At 42.7% G+C, this 17,987-nt stretch overlaps 1 protein-coding gene across 3 annotated transcripts in view; it reads right to left on the bottom strand.

Moving 5' to 3' along the window:
* The window catches only part of PRLR (prolactin receptor), a 180,666-nt gene extending 162,885 nt beyond the window's left edge, over positions 1-17,781 (bottom strand). The window contains exon 1 of one of the 3 annotated variants that reach the window (XM_055245995.2): positions 17,472-17,781. The gene's annotated coding sequence lies outside the window, so the exon portion shown is untranslated. Of the gene's footprint in view, positions 1-16,773; positions 16,991-17,471 lie in introns of those variants that run through there. The other 2 variants (XM_063619904.1, XM_055245996.2) reach the window with 2 other exon arrangements.
* Positions 17,782-17,987: the final 206 nt, after the last annotated feature.

The raw sequence follows: 17,987 nt of genomic DNA, 5'->3' as shown, positions 1-17,987 counted from the left end.
TCTCAAAACTGAGGGTGGGAGGAAGTCATAGCAGTTCAGGGTCAAGATCTAAATGTTGAGGCATCATGATTAAGCTCTTCAAGTACAGGGCTCTGGCTCAGCAGCCAAGTCCAAGTACGAGATTCATTAAAGCATTTCATTTTCAACTGTCATTAACAGTGATCAGCGTCATTCCCCTACTCCCAGTGAATGCTTGCCATTGGTTGGGCAAATTCACCCACAAAGAGAAAGTCTCAACAGCAGCTGCCTGCTTACACAGAAGAAAGATTCCAGAGTAGCTTAATGCTTTGCCACTGAATAATGCCCTAGCTGCTTGAATAATCAGAGCTACCTATCACATTGTACAATAATCATATCCTATCTAAAATTCATTGCTTCCAAAGGAATATATCAGTGAAAAATGTCCTGATCAATGACCACTTTGTAAAAGGAGATCCCCATGAAATACCATTGTGGGAACTTTTACATTTTTACATGGATTTGCCAAGTCTTTACATAATCGGTCTTAGTGATAACACAGCGAGAATCCATAAGCATAGCTTATGCTTCAGTTGATGATTTCCCAAAGCCACATGTGATTTCTACTTTAAAAGAAATCCACAACCTTTTAGGTTATCACACTCGGGTTATGCCTTTGATTTCAAAGCATTCCCTTTACATTAGTCCCTTTACATTATGGATTCTCACCTTAACAATACAACTCAAGATATTTGGAGCTCATGTTACTGCTGTTTCTTTAGCTATCTTAGTTTTTTTTTTTTCTGGGAATTTCACTATTACATTCTGACTGCACACTTTGCTCACAAATGAACGTTTCCTTTCTATACCACCAATCACAATAATATTTGAGGAATTAGAAGTAAATAGACAGAACCAAAATTGAATGATGAACAATAACAAGCATCTAAATCTCACTGTTTTTGGTGCAGCCACCCCAGATAAGTGGCACACAGCTACTCAAGTCTGAGGGCCCCTCCATGTGGCTAGAAGAAGCCAGGCATCTTGCTTTCGTAATTGTTTGGCCTTCCAAGTGGTTTAGTGAGTCACAAAACCCATATCATTTCATCTCTCACAAATGGAAACAGGTATGCTTTGTTGGGCTGGTTTTCAGTCCTCAATGCCTGGGGCCCAGTTCCTGCAGAGCACAGCCCCTGGTCCTGGAGGCCTTTGTCCAGGCTGAGGTGTGTCTGCAGACTCTCTTCTCCAGCAGGCAGCTATGCGTTGACCAGCAATGTGATTTTCCTCAGCACATTTCCAGCCTTCCCCATTGTGCCTCTTGCTAATGGTGCTGATATATTTCTGAGCTTTTCCATTTGCCTTGGTTTTGCTAGAGGAAGAACACGTGCTTCTACCCTTTCCTTATTTCTGGGAATTGTATACTGCCCAGCTGGCTCTGGTTTGCCTGCTGGCATCAAATGTGGGACAAATGGAGAAAGTATATTCTGCTAATCTCCCAGCTTCATCTCCCTTGAGGAGTTTTCCTCCATACTTATCAGATCTGGGTTCCAAAGGCTCATAACCTAGCTCTCCAGATAGTATTTGGCAAGAACAGTGGCCTTGAAACTGTGCCATTTGTGGGTAAATGTACAAAGCACCAAATCAACAAACTATTTGTCATCATTCCATTGCCTTTCCTCCGTGTGTGACGCACTGCTCGAACCATCCAAATACATAAGCAGCGTCACAGGAAAAGGGGCAAACTCATTGAGGATCAACTATAGATGAGAAGTTTCTCAACCATTATCTTCCTCCACCCTCAAAAGGGCCTGGAATGCAGGCATTAATTTTTCCATTGTTACAAAGATAGAGCCCGAGGTTCAAGAGAAGTAAAACTTCCCTAGATCACCCAATTTCTCAGTGGCACAGGCTTGAAGCAAACACCGCAAAAAGAAGAAATGTATTGCTCTTGTATTCAGGGATGTGTAACAGTGGGAGAAACATCACATAGCTGACTCCATCTTGCTTCTAACCTCACAAGCTAACTGCCTTTGCTCATTCCTGCACATAGGCCAAGCTAATGATGGGAAAAATTTAGATTATAGTTTAACTTCAGAACTAACAACCATCTCTCTTTTGAAACAGACCCCTGAGGAGATTAGACAGTATGCACACAAATAACAATGCCATCTTAAAAATTTATGGAAACAAGGTCAGTCTGGAAAGTAGTTGACCATGAACAAAGAAGTTTTGCAACCTCCTCAGATCCCTGCTGATGCCCAGATGCCTGTGGTCACCAGTCAACTGTAGACCTTAACCCCCTACCTATTCCCCCTTCCCCTAACATAAAAGGAGCCTAACAATCTATCAACTTAAGATGGTTCTTTAGTACATCAGTCTGCCATCTTCTAGGATTGCTGGCTCCCTGAAATAAAGTCATCTTCCTTGCCCCAATATCTTGTCTTATTGGCTGTCATGTGGTAAGCAGTAAGAGCTTTGGACTTGACTACAGAAGGTAAATTCTTTTATAAAGGCTGCCAACCAGAAGCATGTTGCTGGTTTGTTGGTGAAGTGCAAGAAGGGTGTGAAATAGAACTGAGTGGTCAAGGATGTTTTAGGGCCTTTGAGGCTCATAAATTTGTACTGAGCTCAGACGCAACACTTGCCCCACACCCTTAGCATTTTACCCTGTTGACCATACATGTGTTGGTGTCCCCCACTAAATCATGAACTCTTTGGTGAGGATGATAGTAATTACTCCCATGAATTGTGTGCTTCCTTGGTGCCAAGTGTTGTACATACCTTGTCTTGTCTTTTTCTCCCAGCAACCCTGGAATGTATGTTTTAGTAGCCTCATTGTACAGATGAAAAAGTGAGACAGAGAGGTAACTCACTTGCTCCACAGCTTCACTCCTGGAAAATTAGAGCTGAGATCTATGTTGTCTGTCTGATTCTAGCAAAAGTTCTCAGTTGCAAGATGTACAAAAGACCCTCACCCCTAGGGCAAGTTCCGGGTCCTTGGAAGAGTGGAATCCATTGCTATTTAGAAATAGAAATAAGGGCCGGGCACGGTGGCTCATGCCTGTAATTCCAGCACTTTGGGAGGCTGAGGCAGGTGGATAGGCAGGAGTTCGAGACCAGGTTGGTCAACATGGTGAAACCCTGTCTCTACTAAAAAAAAAAAAAAAAAAAAAAATTAGCTTGGCTTGGTGGCGCACATCTGTTCCAGCTACTCAGGAGGCTGAGGCAAGAGAATCGCTTGAACCCAGGAGGCAGAGGTTGCAGCAGGCCGAGATTGCGCCACTGCACTGCAGCCTGGGTGACAGAAAAAGACTCTGTCTCAAAAAAAAAAAAAAAAAAGGAAAAGAAAAAGAAAGAAATAGAAGTAAGAACTCTGGAAGTGAGGACTTTCTTTTCACTTAGCTGGATATCAACAAGCCTTCTGGAAACTGTGGTATTACACAGGCACCAGAAGAAGCTACTATAAGGTGCTATTGGAGGTTCCCACAGGCTATCAAAATGTTTCTCTCACCTAGATCACAGTGACGTTTCCACCAATGGAGACTTGAGGTTGAACCACTATTAAAATGCAAATTCTGGAAGTGCTCATTTATTGAACTATAGTGACCTGAATGGTTTATTGAGTTCTTTGGTATATTCTCAGGAAAGTTCAGTTTGGAGGAGGAAGGGGTCTGACAGAGGAAAACAGACAACAAAGTGGGAGGGGGACAAGAAAAGGAGTTGGGGGCTTATGTGGGGCATCTTAGTAGGGTAAGCAGAGGTAAAAGAAATTCTTCCTAAAACAGAGTAGGATGACAGTGGAGAAGTGAAATAAGCAGGTAAACTTATTCCTTGGGCCTAGCATACCACTCTGCATGATCCTCTAGATGAAATACACATACAAGTGGTCATTAGTGTGTGATGACCATGGACAACCTGGGACATAGGTCAACACCAAAGACAGTGTGCTGCCTTATAGTTTTGAGTCCAGACCTATATAGGCAATTAGAAAACTTTTATTTCTTTAGGAGACATGGACAGTGATTTGGTTTGACACTAGTTAGGCTAACAAGGACTTGATTTTTAACCATCCGTTATCTGTGATTATTTGAAATATTCAATTTCAAAAGTTTAACCCACTTATCAAACATTCCAGTACCAAAGACACTGTTAGGCACTGGGGCAGGGTAAACAAAGGGGAGTAAGTCATAGTCCTGCCCTCAGGTAGCTTATAGCATAGTGGTCTTGACCAAGAAGTCTATGTTTGACACAAGGTGATAAATGAAGGTGGTAGGGTAATGCCATGAGTGTAATAAGTACATTCTAGAATTCCCCTTTAGGTGACAGGTTTTGCCTTCCCTCACCCTCTTCCCAAATCTTAGCAAGTCTCTAGCTCCACTGACTGATGTTTAACTCCACGTATCCTTCTGGACATCCAACCCATGCAATCCTTTTCTGCTGAGAAACTTCTGAGGCCTGTGATGACCTGAGACAAATGCAGAGAGGAACTTACACCTCCAGTCTCCTGAAAGTGGGTGTACATGCCAGCATTGGGGGCCTAAGTGAACCCCAACATTCCTAAGTTCCTGCAGAAGACTGAACCCGTGCAGGCTTAGATCCTAGGACTCTTAAACCTGATACTTAACTCTATCTAGATAATTTGTAAACTCACCGCTGAAAGTACACGCCCACCAATACCCAGATGTGTGCATCTTGTGTGATTTCATCTGTTCTTCTATACTTTTCTCTGAAAATACTGCTGTTCATCCCTAAATAGCCACATTAAATAATACACTTGAGTTTAGAAAGGAAGCTCCAGGGCCACTAAAGAGTCACTGCTACTACTACTGGGGGATCAGCAATAGTCTGTAGGCTCCGGCTTCACACAGTCATAGCATCTCGTGTGTGAGATAACTTTAAAAGGGTATTTGGCCCATATTCATATATATGGTATATTTTTGTAAAGGCTGGAGGACAGGAGAGGGGGACATATTTTTATGAATGCTCTTTTGTATCTTTGAGTTTTAAATGAACTAAATGAATTTTAAACCATGCATAAAAATAAAAATTTAAAAGTCACAGAAATGAACATTATAATGATTTCAATGATATCCTTTGAAAAGTAAAATAAGAAGAGTTGCTAAGAGAAAAATAAAACCCATTGAATCAAACCCTGAGGGAGGTGATAGACTCATCCCTGTGATCTAATAACTGCCATTAATTGCTCTGATCTTTAAATGACTTGATTTTAGCTTAGGACATACCTATATCTAATATATATTCACCCTTACTTTCTGCTAAATATCTAACCAAAATCATCCCAATAAAGAAGAAATTTATATTATTGGTTTGAAGACAATTTTTTTTAAACATTTAGCTTTTTGTAGGATTCTGAGTTATTTGGAGAATATGCAAAGATTTGAAATAGCTTTCAAACTTTAATTAACTGATGTTGCCACTGCAATCTTCCAAACTTAATTGAGTATAGTTTACTGCAACTATGTATATGGATTTCTGTTTTCTTTGCAGTTTTAAATTTGAAAGTTAACCATAAGAAACACCTGATACGTATCATATAATATTTTAAAATAACTTTTTTTTGAAAATTAAAGTTGAATAAACAAATTGATGATTGGATTAGGTAAATTCAACACTTCCAATGAATGCATGTTAATCTCTATTCAAAATTACCCTATGGCAACTGGAGCAAAAAAATTGCCTCTTATATAATTAAAATATATAACTAGTTTAAACATATAGTATAGAAGACAAATCATCACAATTACTGCCTTTACGGCCATTGCTGAAGAATTCATTACTTAAGTTAAAATCTTAATGCATTTCCTTGTATAAACTTCAATTCTGCTAAATCCATTGTTGTTATTATCATTAGGAAGGAAGGTGTGTTACTTTCATGCTAGTTATTGAGAAACCAAGGTAGATATGCAGTGAAAGGTAGAGAAGACAGAATGAAATATTGTGTTTCCTAGGCTTATTTCGCTTCTACTAATAAAACACTGGAGAGAAGCCATCAAAATTTTAAAGCAAATAATGTGGTAACAAATAAATTAATGACTCTCTATCTTTTTTTAATATTTTTTTTAAGTTTCCAAAGGCCAGCCTCAGATGACCGTAGGGATCAATTAGAATTTGCTTCATGGCTTGTTGAATAACCCTGGTTTCTTCAGTCTTTGTTAAGTGGCAGGTGGGTGGGTACAACACAGAAACTATGAATAGTAGGCAGAAAGAGTTTGAGGAAAAGAGAGGGCATTTCATCAAGACTCCTCTGGTACTGGCAACTTTTACCAGCCAGTGCCCTGTTGGCGGCAGGGTGGGTGGTGGTTTATCCTCCCGCCTTGGCAGATGGCAGGTGGTTTAGATGTGAGGCCTTCCTGGAGAGGGGTTGGATCATTCAGCCTCTAGATTATGCCATCTCCCCACCAGTCCCACTCCTGGAAGCCCGGCCCACTTTTAGTGTCTCCTAGTGGTACCTTGGGGTTTTTGCAGGAGAAACAAGTCTACTTCTGAAGGTGGCAGCTTCAATTATATAGAAAAGTGGCACAACATAGTGGCTAGGAAACCAGAGCTCTACAGACAGATTCAGTTCAAAATCTGGCTTTACTACTTACCAGCTATATGATCTTGGGCATATGACTTAACCTCTTTTTTTTGCCTCAGTTTCCTCATCTATAAAATGATAATAAGAGTACACACTTTTTATTATAAAGGGTGGCTGGAAGGACTAAATGAGTTAAAACATGAAATTCTTAAAAGAAGGCCTTGCATATAGTCAGTGCCCACTAAATGCTTGCGATTATATTAGCATTTATACGGAGAAACTGACCAACGGTAGAAAGCCCCATGTAAATGTCTGACAGCAGGAAGGCCTTGGTAAACACAGTCAAAGTGTCAAAACACTCAGAAAAGAGATAAACTAGTAATGCGAATGTGACCTTTCCAGCACTTACGAAAAGCACAGTTATCAAAAACAACAAAAGCCATCAGAATAGTCTTATGAGACAGGATGAAATTTTTATGGTTAAGAGGCAAAAGCAGCAAACAGAATTTTCTCCCCAGGCAGGGATTTGTTTTGTTCTGCTTAAACAAGTTAAGGTTAAAATTCCTAATGTTTTTAAATAGCACTAGATATTATTCTGTTTTAGTTCAAAACAAGGGGTCTAAAACAAGGGTAGGGCAGGAACAATCATCTTGAACAGGATAGGTTTTCCAGCACTTTCACTGGTCCCCTCCATCTGAAAGCCATATCTCCAAATTCCATCCTGAATCCAACACCTCTTCCACCTTACTTGCTGTCACCTTGGCATGATCCACCCTTCCCTCTTGCTTGTACTTCCGATCAGCCTCCTACAAACCCTCTGCTTTCAGTCTTCAAGCCATTCTCCACTCAGAAGCTGGGAAGAGCTCTCAAAGGCAATGCCAACCATGGTCCTTCCCTGCTGAAAACCTCCCAGTGAGTTAGGATGTTAGGCTCTCAAAGCACTTAACAGCCTAACTCCATCCCATGACCTTGGGCCCTCCTTGCTCTTTTCCCACCTGTCCCTCATTGCTTCTTACCTCGGGTCCAGCCACAATGGTCTCCTTTCTGTTTCCTGAACAACTCAGACCTTTTTCAGTCTTAAGACTTTTGCTGTTGTTCTTTCTACCTGAAGGCTTCTTTCTGCCTGAAGCCTTCTTTCTGCCAGAAGCCTTCTTTCTGCCAGCTCTCGGCATGCTTTTCTTTTTAGTATTGACGTGCTAGCTTGAAGGCCACCTCCTCAGACAGTGCAACTCGTACAAGCTATTGAAAGCAGCCCTCAGCAAACTCTATTCCTTCACTTCGCTGCATTTTTTTCATAGTACTGACTAATTTATTGGGTTTTATTTATTGTTTGTTTTTAGTGTAGATATCTGTTTCCTCTTACTGGAATGTAAACTACACTAGAGTAGGAACTTCATCCTTGTATCTCCAGCTCCTATAATGGGTCCTTGGAACAAAGCAGAACCTCCATAAACACTAGTTGAGTGAATAAAGAAATTCTGATGCCCATGATACTTGACTAACAGGAGGCCTCTGTCCATCCTTCTCCCCTGCAATTTTTTTTTCTTATTTTCTCTTAATCTCGCAATCTCAGCACCCCAGAAAACAAAATGCTACATCATCTTCTGTCCCCCAAACTCTTCCATCAAATCTAATACAAAAACCTGGTTTCTTTTTGTTATTAATACAACCTTCTGAGGATTGGTGTATCAGACTTGGCTGGACCCTGGATAACTGATTCCAGAATCATTCTCGAAATCACAGATTCTTCCACATTTAGAATGACTTGGAATTGGCTTTTTCCAAATCCAAATTTATGAGTACCCCAGCCTACTCTGAAACTAAGTAGCTTCTGCAACCAAAATGATTTCCAGGGTCTGAGAGGGTGTTACGCAGCCTAGTTATTTCTTGGCTAATTTACCTTGGTAAAGCCTACCCAATGACAGTCCCTGGAGACTACTGCTGTAATTATATTTTTAATAAGGGTGTGAACAGGAACGGAGTTAACTGGCTTTAAAATGGCTGAGACAAGAAAGCAAGTCTTGGTTAACTAAAGATTAACATAGCAATTGGGAAATCTCATATATAGGTGGCAGGAAAGCTTAACCTTTATCTTTCAATCTCATAATTAATTAGCAAGCTTCTGGCAATCCGATTTCTAAATTGCACACAGAAAATTTTAATCATGAGGCTACTGAGTGTGAGGTCTCTCTATAGAAGTAGCAAACTTAAATTATGCTCAAAATCATGTTTTTTAAAGAACAGAATGATGAAATTGCTACTCAACAAAAATATAGTTTGATGGTTTTCTGGACCATGAGACTCTAAAACAAGGCAAAAGAAGAAATATAAATAAGTAATTAAGATTTGGATCATAGCTGACCAGTAGTAGCTCTTAGCCCTGGATGCACATTATAAACTTGGAGAACTGTAAATAAATACGAATGTCCAGGCCCCTTCCCAGAATATTGATTCAGTGAGTCTATGAGTTGTTTTTAAAGCTCCCTAGGTGATTCTCACGTGCAATCAGTGTGGAGCAACACTGTTTAAGAGGCTTGCTTTTTGCTATTGCTAAAGCTTTTGGAAATTGTTTTAAATCAGTAATGGATTTGGAGACAGAGAAAAGAAAACCCAACCATTTGAGAATGGTACAAATTGACCTATCTTTTTGTCTAAAGAGGCTGTATTGCCAAGACTCTGGCTTTTCCCCCACACTGTCCTTCAGAAGAACCTCCATCCCCACCCGCAATCTCACCATGGGCAGTGAACCCAGAAGCTCCCAACACATACAGAGGATTCTTTAAAATGCAGCTGTTGGCCTGGTGTGATGGCTCATGCCTGTAATCCCAGCACTTTGGGAGGCCAAGGCGGGCAGATCGGGAGGTCAAGAGATCGAGACCATCCTGGCCAACATGGTGAAACCCCGTCTCTACTAAAAATACAAAAATTAGCTGGGCTTGGTGGCACGTGCCTGTAGTCCCAGCTACTTGGGAGGCTGAGGCAGGAGACTAGCTTGAACCCGGGAGGCAGAGGTTGCAGTGAGCCGAGATCATGCCACTGCACTCCAGCCTGGAGACAGAGCAAGACTCTATCCAAAAAAAAAAAAAAAAAGCAGCTGTTTAAAATGCTGGGCTTTCTCCTCTTTTTTTCAGGGGTGTAGCAAAAAGCTGATATCCTTTCAGTGAACAAGAGCTTCAGAGAAGAGAAATCAGAACAGCCGTAAAGTGTGGGGCTAGGAGCACCGGAATAGCAACCAGAGTCTTCACTTCCCAGATGTTAGAGTGGCTAAACTATAAATATGTAAGGCCAAACTTCACTAGACTGAGAGCTCCCAGGCATCAGGGACGGGGCTCTCGGGACCACTGTGACTGCCTATGGGTCACTGACACTCAGATAATCACAGTGTTGGCAGCTTAGGGAAACCAGTCATCTTCACCTACTGATCTGTGACACTAATTCATTCATGTAAGAAATAACATTCTAACACCAACAGGAGAGTGGGTAGACTCACTTTGGGAGTTTAATAAGGTGTGTGGAATTCAGTGGCTGGAAATTCTAATTTCACCTCCCTGAGAATTCTCATTTCACCTTCATCACCAGCTAGTCTCCTGGCCCAAGGCAAGTAATTAAACTCCATTTCTCAATTTGTAAATTTGGAGAGGTGAGGGAAGATTGCAGATGCTTATTAAATAGCTACTGTGGGCACCATTAGGCATGATAATAAAGCCCTTGGCAATGATTACAAAAAGCCTGGTGGAAACGAGCACCTGTGAGATGCCCATTGTGCCCCACTTAGCTAGGATCGACTGTAGGACACCCCCAAAGTACACAGAGGACAAGAGTAGGCAGCTGGTTACAGAGGCTTTCAGCCACATCATCCAAGTAGACAGAATCACCACGAGGAATTATCTGTGAATTTAAAAGACTACATACAAATGTGCATGTATATACAATTTCTACAAATTAAAGGTCACACTCTTGGTTGTCCATTTAATCGCCTTTAAAAGATTACTTCTTTCAATGTCCCATGATTATGATATAAAAATCTTGGTTTTTGCTCAGTGATTCTCAACTCTGACTTCACATTAGAATATTCTGGGAAATTGAGACAGAAACAAAAACAAAACAAAATCAATCAAAAACACCACTGAGACCAGGCCCCAGTCTTAAACTAATTAAATGGAAGCTCTGGAGTGGGGCTGAGGCATTTGTAATTTTTAAAAGCTTCCCAGGTGATTCTGATGTAAAGCTCTGATCTGGAGCCATTGGATTAAGCCAACTGTTCTTTTCCACATCACGCACCCCCGAACCCATGCACATTTCCACTGCCACACCATTGGGCATTTTTTCTTATTTGAGGTGGCTCTCTCCTTCTCTCCATGTGTCTTTAGGCTTCCAGCCCTCAATGCCCATTTTCTACTTGGTCTTTCTTAATGTACCTTAGAGGTTATGGGCACGCTGCCCTCCAGAATCTCAAAACTTTGTTTGCATCACTTATGTAACACTTAGAAAATGTTCTTTACATGATACTGGTCTTTTATGTTTCTGTCCACCTTCCCAACTAGGAACTATGCTCCTCCAGAGCGAGAACCATGTTTTATTCTTCTATTTTCCCCATGGAGTCTAGCATAGATTTCCTGGCTTACACAATGCTGAAAAATATGTGTTGCTGTTGATGTAGAAATATTACCAGGGCAGCCCTAGAGAAATAGCTGGGAAAGCTCATTATTTTCTTAAATTGTTATCTTCCCTAGTTTCTTTATCTATAGATACTCTTGCTTAAAGAACTCCAGATGGCCTGGGATGTCGCAGGAGCTTGGTGATCTTTTGCCAAGTACAAGAGGCCTGCAGGAAACCAGTGCGAATCAGAAGTGGCCACCCCTTGTTCCGTTTAGGTCATTAACATAGCGTTACAATGCTGGGCTCCCCACCCCTAGAAGAAAACTGCCACCATTTTCTCTCCATAGGATGCATGGAGAAGCATGTTTATCTGTGTCTGTGCCTCTGTACTTCCTCCCTGCATGTGTTTACATAGCTCCCCACCCGACATCTAACTCGTCACAATCCTGCAGCTTCCCACTGGGGAAGAAGATGACTTTTTAGGGCAAGAGGTCTTTCATTTTCCATTTCTGGCCAGTGAATAAAACCAGCTTGTCCTTTTTCAATTGGGTGTTTTCTCTCTGGAACCTATATAGACTAGAGAAAGAACTCAGTCTACCAGTGACAGATGCACTAAGATTCATTCTTGTCAGCTTCTTTACTGCCATTTCCCCCAGATTTGGATTTCAAGTGGAAATGAACAAATGTTATTCCAAGTGAATCTTACATAATGTTTTGCTCCAGCTACATAAAGGCAATTCCTCCCTGCAGGCACATGTCTAGAGATGCCATTTGTATTCAGGTTATCAATCATAACCATGGCCAATTTGCACAGCAAATTTCACCATTAGCATTTTTTGTGGCATTATCTCATCAACACCAAACTTACTACAGGAAGTAAGGAAGAAAGTTGGGGGAAAAAAGGGAGAGAGAGGGTAACACGCAAACCAGTAGAGTAGACAAAAGCAGAATCCAGGTCTTTGCTCTCCAGAGACTTTCTCCAGCAATACCAGAATCTGACTGCTCTTTTTTTTTTAAATAAATGAAACTGCAGGAAAAAAAATTGTATCTTTATTTCATTGACATATTTGAGGGCCACTTTAGCTAGTGGACAAAAGAAACTGAAGTTGGTCTTTTGTGATGCCCCTGGAGTAGCCCTTCTGGCAACTGGGACTACTTTTTGTTCATGCTGTTTTAAGCAAGAGGACAGGGAGAAACATTTATTACTGCATGAGATTACTTATTTAATGAGCCTTGCACAAAAACATGAAGCTCTAGTTGTCTCCTCGTCTGATTTTACAAAGTGCCCAAAACTACAAAGACAATGTACTAGGAAGTGATTTAAAGGTAAAACTTTAAATCCAGATTTAAAATGACCCTTTCATTGTAGGATGTTTGAAAGCCTCTTGAGATTTACCTGAGTGAGAGGATTGGTCTTGGTGATGAATATAATCACTGAGTCTATTTTATCAGATCCCAAAGTGACGTGGTATAGTGGACTTCAAATGATCACCTGCTAACCAGCAGCATGACGGTGGGGGAGAAAGAAGAGGGACCTCTTGTCTCTCATGCTTTACCAAATAACTGAATGTGGGGGCAGATGAGAAGGAGCCTGACACAAGAATAGAGGAAGAAGTTACATTTGGAAGAAGGGGGAAAAAGGTCCTATCATGTATTTGTCAACTTATTAGTCTAGATCAGTGCTATTCAACGGAAATATAATGTGAGTCATATATGTGATTTAAACATTTCTATTACGCCACATTAAAAGGAAAAAGGTAAAATTAATTTTAATATATTTTATTTAAACTAGTATATTTAAAAATTATCATTTCAGCATACAATCAATATAAAAATTGAGACAGTTTACTTTTGTTTTTGTTTTTGTTTGAGACGGAGTCTCACTCTTTCACCCAGGCTGGAGTGCAATGGCGCAATCTTGGCTCACTGCAACCTCCGCCTCCCTGGTTCAAGTGATTCTCCTGCCTCAGCCTCCCAAGTAGCTGGGATTACAGGCGCCTGCCACCATGCCTGCCTAATTTTTGCATTTTCAATAGAGACGGGGTTTCATCGTGTTCCCCAGGCTGGTCTCGAACTCCTGAGCTCAGGCAATCCACCCATCTCGGCCTCCCAAAGTGCTTGGATTACAGGTGTGAGCCACCGTGCCTGGCCGAGACAGTTTACTTTTTTGGGGGAATACTAGGTCTTAAAAATCTGGGGTGCGTTGTACATTTACAGTACATCTCAATATGAAATAGCCACATTTCAAGTGCTCAATAGGCACACGTGGCTAGTGGCTACTGTATTGGACAGTTCAGTTGTAGGTGCACTAACTGGAATTTGGGACATCAAATACAAATCATTGTCAGCATTCAGCTAGTTAATATACTTTTGATATTCTCCTTCTATCGGCTCCCTCACTTTCTCCAAAAGACATTATCTCTAAGGCCACATGTTGTGTTAGCAAATAGTTGTGGGCTTTGGAGTGAAATAGACTAAGGGATTCAAATACCAGCTTCATAACCTTGGACTAGCTCCTTAACCTTGATGACTCTCGGTTTCTTCAACTGTAAAATAAAAACAAAAATAGCTAACTCACCAGATTATTGGGAAGATAAACAGAGTATACAGCACAGCCTAGAATAGTATAGTAGGCATTCAAACAATAATTCCCCCTATATACAACTCAACTTCTAAAGGGCCCATCTTCAGACTTTAAGCTTTACTGCTTCATTTACTCCAATTTAAGAACTTTCTCTTGAGAGTTCTGCTAAGGTAGCCCTTTCCCTAGACTTTCCCAGGGCTGGCTCCCTTTTTGAAAATGTGGGTTTAAGTTCAAGGGTATCCTTTGTATGGCAGTCTTCTCTGACTTCCCTGTTGAAAGTTGCTCCCACGCCCTGTCACTCTCTAGCTTTCAGCCTCTATTTTCTTCATAGCATTTATCAGTACCTGAAATGATTTTATTGATGTATTTGTTCACCCTACTGTTTTCTGTCACTCTCTCTGGCATAGAAGCTCCACAAGGGCTGGGATCCTGTGTGTCTCATTCCCCACTGTGTCATCAAGTGCCCAGCACAAAACAGAGCTCAGCGAATGTTTGTCGAATAAATGAATGAAAACGTGCTCAGCACAGGGAGGTAAAGGTAAGTGGTGTTCTGATTCTAAAGGTGGTAGAGAATGAACATTCCAAAGCTCTGTTTAACTGAAAGGATTACCAAGGAAGTCAGTGACAGAGAGCCAGCCTCACCTGCTAATGTTGGGTATTGCCAATCTTGAGTCTAATGGCTGGGCTTGGGAAGGGTCAGGAATATTATTCTCCCGTAGGTGATCTTGTTGTTGCTACCTGTTAATATGTATCACAAGCCAAGTACATGTTCACACCACTCAAAAGCACCCACTAGATTTGGCTATTCCTGCCTTTTAGAAGAATCTTAATCCAGTTGGCTGATGCAAGTGTCTGATATTGGGGAGCTTGGGAGCACTGGGTAGTGGAAAAACAGTGGGTGCCAAAGTCAGACAGACAGACCTGGGCTTGGCAGATGCGGGATGTGGGGTGGGGGGTGTATGTGCATTTCTATGTACATTTCTATGTTTCAGTTTCTTTACTGGTAAAGCTTTAAATGATAACTCATACTCTGCAATCTTGCTATGAGAATTAATTGAGGCAATGTGTGAAAGTGCTTAGCACATCTTAAAGGCTCAGTAAATAGTAGGCATCAATACTGCTATCTTTGCATGCAGGAATACCTCACCAAAGTATACTGATAGATCTTTGGCTACTCTGTGGATATCCAATTTCCTTTTAAGTTTCCGATGTTTCCTTCTTTCATTGCTACATCATCTGACCACTTGCAATGGAGGCACCAGGACCCCATGGAGAGAGAGTACCTGCTGAGTTGGCTACATCTGTGCCAAGCTGTGAAAGATGACAATGGAGACATTTCTCTCTACAGTTTCTGAAGATGGACCCAGCCACAACACTTCTTTCCATGCCTGGCTGTTTTTAGCTGCAGGCACAGCTCTAGCTGTTTTGTACTCAAGATTATGGGTCAAAAGAGAACTGAGAGACAGGTCAAGTATCCATGCTGGTCTGGACATATTTTACTTGCCGGCAACACATAGTGCTCTGCTTGACACTGTACAATTGGAACAGCCAGTCTGACTCTGTATTCTGAGCCCACCACTCCTTTTTGAGCATAACTAGACCAGAACTAATTTTACTCATTCTTCTACTAATGTAAGCCCCATAGGAGAGAGAGAGTAAGCTGTTCTAAAAAGCATGAGACTATTGAACACTTACTTATGGTGCCACATTAATATTAATAAAAACAGTTTATCATTGACTATGGGCTAGGCATGATTCATAGTATTTCCATTCTCCCAACAACCATGCAAAAAAAAAAAAAAAGCAGCATTATTTTCATTGTGCTGATAGGAAAAGTGAAGCTCAGGAAAACTCAGAGGCTTGCTCAGTGTGGGAGTCAAGATCTGAAGCCCAGTCTCTTGAGCTCCAAAGCCCTGTGTGTTTTCTGATGTGCCTTGCTGGCACTGCTAGTGAAACACCCAGGGTCCCCAGAGATCTGAGTCCTTAGTCCTCTAAAGGCAAAGTACAGAGGTTCAAAAGAATACGGCTGCCTACTCATACTATGCCTCAGGGAGCAAAGAGTGCTTCATTTCCAAACAAAGCCTTGGCCTCCCTGCCATCCAGCTAGGTAACCTGAAGAGCACTCTGATTCAGACAGCGATCCTCTTTAGATGGCTCTCCAGGGTTGGTGGGACAGAAAATTCTAGGGGTAAGGACTGTCGCCTTAGGAGAGTCATTAAAAAGAGTTGTGAAGAGGGGTCCCCTGGAGTCAGAGGCTAGGCTGGTAGAGCTCTGGAGAGAGCATGTGGGGAGCTCACCCATGACACGGGAGCTGTCTCCTTCAGCAGCGTGGCTGACTCCAGACCCCCAAGAAGGCTGTGGATTACTCCCACAGTCAGCCCAACCGGCAGCGAGGAGTTGGCTGGGTGGTATTGATACAGGAAGAGGAACAAGGGATTGTCACCTGGGATTCAGGCATGGCTTTCAGGGAGTATCCACAAACCCTCCGGGATTGCATGTAAAATTTTATGTACATGCCATATGCATTTTCCCCCAGGAAGAGGACTCACAGCTAATTCTCAAAAGGACCTATCACCCCTAATTTTTAAGAACCACTGAAATTAATATTTTCATCTGCTCCTCTCTTGCACTATTCAGCACTTCCAACTCATTAAACATTTATATATATATATAAATAATTAATTCCCTAAACTTTGCAGGAAAAAAACGAAGCCCAGAGAGGGTAAGTATCTTGCCCGAGTTTGCACAGCTGATGGTCAGGATTGGGCTTAGCAGCACTTCCCTGGTCAAGTGAAGCACGATTTCAGGTGGGAAATCTTTCCCGGTCAACTTGACAAATGAAGATAAAGTGATCCCTCCAGACTAATAATAATGTTTTGCAACCATTTTCAAGTCCAGTCATAGAATCCCCTATGTTGCTTGTTCTTAGGGCAGTGTGGGTTGCTTCCCCAGGATACAGGTAGAGGTCACTAAAAGGATAGTTTTCTACTCAAAGAGCCAGAACTCCAGCCCTTGCCTTCCCCTGCCGCAGCACTCGGGCAGGCCCTCCGGTTACCCGAGTTTGCCTGACTTTAACCAACTCCCCTTCCCTTACCTCCTCCCTCCTCCAGCGGGCTCTCCTTCCAGCTTCCTCCCAGGCTGCAATTCCTCTGCCTAGGTGCCTCCATCCAGCTCCGGCTTCCGGCCCGGAGGCTGCTCATCTGCCCCTACCCCCGCTGACTTTTGGGAGGAGCAACACCTTTCGGGTCAGCATTGCTAACCCTAAACTTTCCCCGCCGGATGCCCGCGAAGCTGCTGCGGCGGCGTCTGCTGATGGGAGAGTCTCGAGTCCGGCTCTCATCACATCACCTGTCTGCGCCTATTCCCCCTCCCCGCTCTTTTTTTCTTTTCTTTTTATTTTGACGCAAATAATTTGCATTCTGAGAATCCCACAATCAACGCCGAAACTCATGCTCAAGGATGCAGGTGAAGATGCCTTTGACAAAGGCGAATGCGAGCCGAGTGCAGTTTGTAAAAGCTGGGGTTGGGGGCAGTGGTGGAGGCAAAGCACCTTAAGAGTATTTTTCAGCCCCTCTGAGAAGGGACATCCGGGAGGGAGGCGGGCGGATCCCGGGCTTCCCCGCCGGCTGCCGGCTGTGGCTCCTGGCTGGCGTTCTCTCCAGCACCCCGCGCCGGCGGCCCCGCGCTCCCCTTCAGCACGCGGGCCTCGAACCCGCATCTCGGACAGCGGCCGCCCGCGCCGCCCCTGCCGCGCGCCGTCGGAGGCGGCCTCAGCTCGCCATGGGTACTCACTTTTGCCTGGGAGCAAAGTCTGCCACATCAGTCGATGAGCACTTCCTGCACGAGGACGTGAAGCTCCATTGTGTGGGAAGCTGTTTCGCGAACGGTCGGTAAAATCCACAAAGAGGGAGAAGGAGTGAGTAAGGCAGAAAGCCCAGCCCAGAAAACCGGCGTCTGGGGATTTCAGCCTCAGCTCCACGGTCCCTAGCCCGGTGGCTCTGTGAGAAGAAGCTCAACTCGGTGCACTTGTTCACTCTTTCTTCATGAGAGGAGGAGTCAGTGTTGCAACATTTATGTTCCTTGCTGGAGGCAAAACAGTGATTTTCTTCAGCATGCAAAACGTCCAGAGCCTGCCAGTTTTACAAGGCGACGGAGGTAGTTGGGGGAGCTGGAATCCTGCGAAGACGTAAAGAAACAACTGATTCCCCCCAGATCGGTTTTGCATGATTAGAGCCACACATCTTTCATTGAGACTGTACCAGAAAATAGACAGACAAAACAATAATAAAAATGACTTAGTGAGTTGAA

The sequence above is a fragment of the Symphalangus syndactylus genome, chromosome 16 (genome assembly GCF_028878055.3).
Source record: "Symphalangus syndactylus isolate Jambi chromosome 16, NHGRI_mSymSyn1-v2.1_pri, whole genome shotgun sequence".
Lineage (NCBI taxonomy): Eukaryota > Metazoa > Chordata > Mammalia > Primates > Hylobatidae > Symphalangus > Symphalangus syndactylus.
This window is presented reverse-complemented; position numbering and strand designations above follow the sequence as displayed.